Source organism: Phoca vitulina, unplaced genomic scaffold (genome assembly GCF_004348235.1).
Source record: "Phoca vitulina isolate PV1807 unplaced genomic scaffold, GSC_HSeal_1.0 scaffold27, whole genome shotgun sequence".
Taxonomy (NCBI): domain Eukaryota; kingdom Metazoa; phylum Chordata; class Mammalia; order Carnivora; family Phocidae; genus Phoca; species Phoca vitulina.
In genome coordinates, this window is record NW_022589730.1 from 21188829 (window position 1) to 21191393 (window position 2565).

A 2565-nucleotide genomic window follows, 5' to 3' on the forward strand; every position below is an offset into this window, starting at 1 on the left:
TCTTTCTTTCTTTCTTTCTTTCTTTCTTTCTTTCTTTCTTTCTTTCTCTCTTTTCTTCCTTCCTTCCTTTCTTTCTTTCTTTCTTTTCTTTTTTTTTCTTTCTTTCCTTCTTTCTTTCCAGGCCAAAGTAAAGTATTTCCAATCACTGTTATAAAAAAGGATTTTTGATAGTATTTAGAAACACGTAATAAATTTACATTAAAAAGGTGAGTATTTTTTTAGGGAAGAGGAGCAGGATGGTGGAGAAGTAGGAGGCCTAAATTTTGTCTGGTACCAAGATTACAGCTAGATAGTTATCAAACCATTCAGAACACCTACAAACTCAACAGGAGGTCAAAGAAAAGAATAGCAGCAATTCTATGAACAGAAAAGCGACCACTTTCTGGAAGGTAGGATGTGCAGAGAAGTGAATCCCAGGCGATATTTGGGAAGATAGACCGTGGGGGGAGGGAGCCTCCATCAGCCGGCTACCGGCAAGTGATAGAGCAGCAGAGCACAAGATCGGAACTTTTAAAAGGTGAAAGATTTATGCAATCTGAAGAGAAACCAGAGTGTAAGATCAGAAATTTTAGAAGTCTGCTCGGCTGAGGGATGTTGCTCCAGTGGCTAAGTGGGGGGTGGAACCCTTGCTGGGACAGTGGTCTCAAGACCCTCAGGGTCACAGAAAGACCGGGGGTGCCTGAGTGTGGCAGAGCTCCCAGGTATCACAGCAGGGAAGCCGGCTGCAAAGACGGAGCCGAGGAGTGGGCTCTCAGCTCAGGGTGGCCATAAACCGTGATCCATGGCACAGTTGGGCCACTACTCCTCCAGCAGGACCCAACAAGTGGCAGATCCAGGGAGACTCCCCTCCTCCCCCAGGAGAAGTGGTGCGGGAGTGCACTGCAGGGATCTGCTGGGTTTGGAGACTCCAAACAGGGTCATGTGCCAGAGATAGAAATGCTCAGTCACAGGCCAGGTTGAGCACGGAGTGTGGCCGGAGACCGGGCAGATAGGAGTGATTGCCTGCTTTTCTCTGGGGGCTCACTGAGGAGTGTGGCCGCAGGTTCTCGGCTTCTCTGCGGCAGAGATTGGGAGGCTGCCATTTTCTTTCTTGTCCTCCAAAGCTGTATGGAAAGCTTGCAGAGAAGAAAAGCTACCAAAGGCAAACCACAGCAGATTACCTAGACTGGTCCCTGACAAGGGCAGTACAATTTGGCCTTGGGCAAAGACATTTGAGAATCACTGCAACAGGTCCCTCCTCCAGAAGATCAGCAAAAACATCCAGCCAAGACTAAGTTTACCGATCAAGGAGAACTGCAGAACTCCAGCACTAGGGGAATACAGCACATAGAATTCATGGCTTTTTTCCCATGATGCTTTAGTCTTTCAAAGTTAATTTTTAAATTTTATTTTCTCTTTTATTTTCTTTCTTTGAATTTTTCTTTTTCCCTTTTTCAACCAACATCTTAGCAAATCTTTTTTTAAAAAATCTTTTTAAATTTTCATTTTTAGAGTCATATTCTATCCCTTCATTGTAGTTAACCTTATTTTTTGTATATATATAAGTTTTTCTCTCATTAAAATTTTGGGATTCAGTTTCTTCTAACAGACCAAAATATACCCTAAATCTCTAGTGTATGGCTTTGTTCTAGTCTCCTGCCTGATCACATTCCCCCCCCTTTTTTTTTAATTTCTCTTCTTTCTTTTTTCAACCAACTTCTTATCAATTCCTTTTATAAAATCTTTTATAATTTTCATCTTTACAGTCATATTCCCTTCATCATATTTACCCTTATTTTTGAACATATATGTTTTTCTTTCATTAAAATTTTGGGAGGCAGTTTCGTCTAACAGACCAAAATATGCCCAAAATCTAGTGTATGGCTCTGATATATTCACCAGCCTGATCCCATTCTTTCTTTTTTTTCTTTCCCTTTCTTTTCCCCCTGGTTTCGGGTGTCCTCTGATTTGTTTAATGTATATTTTTCTGGGGTCATTGTTACCCTTTTAGCATTCTTTTCTCTCATTCATCTATTCTCCTCTGGACAAAATGACAGGATGGAAAAACTCACCAAAAAAAAAAAAAAAAAAAAAAAGAACAAGACGCAGTACTGACTGCCAGGGACCTAATCAATACGGACATTAGTTAGATGTTGGAACTAGAGTTCAGAATGATGATTATAAAGATACTAGCTGGGCTTGAAAAAAGCATAGAAGATACTAGAGAATCCCTTTCTGGAGAAATAAAAGAACTAAAATCTAACCAAGTCGAAATCAAAAACGCTATTAATGAGGTGCAATAAAAAATGGAGGCACTAACTGATAGGATAAATGAGGCAGAAGAAAGAATCACTGATATAGAAGACAAAATGATGGAAAATCAAGAGGCTGAGAAAAAGAGAGATAAACAACTACTGGATCATGAGGGCAGAATTTGAGAGATAAGCGGTACCATAAGATGAAACAATATTAGAATAATTGGGATCCCAGAAGAAGAAGAAAGAGAGAGAGGGGCAGAAGGTATATTGGAGCAAATTACAGCAGAGAACTTCCCTAATTTGGGGAAGGAAACAGGCATCAAAATCC

At 40.5% G+C, this 2565-nt stretch overlaps 1 protein-coding gene across 3 annotated transcripts in view; it reads right to left on the reverse strand.

Moving 5' to 3' along the window:
- The window catches only part of DCC (DCC netrin 1 receptor), a 1149203-nt gene that overhangs the window by 167702 nt on the left and 978936 nt on the right, over positions 1–2565 (reverse strand). The window lies entirely within an intron of this gene.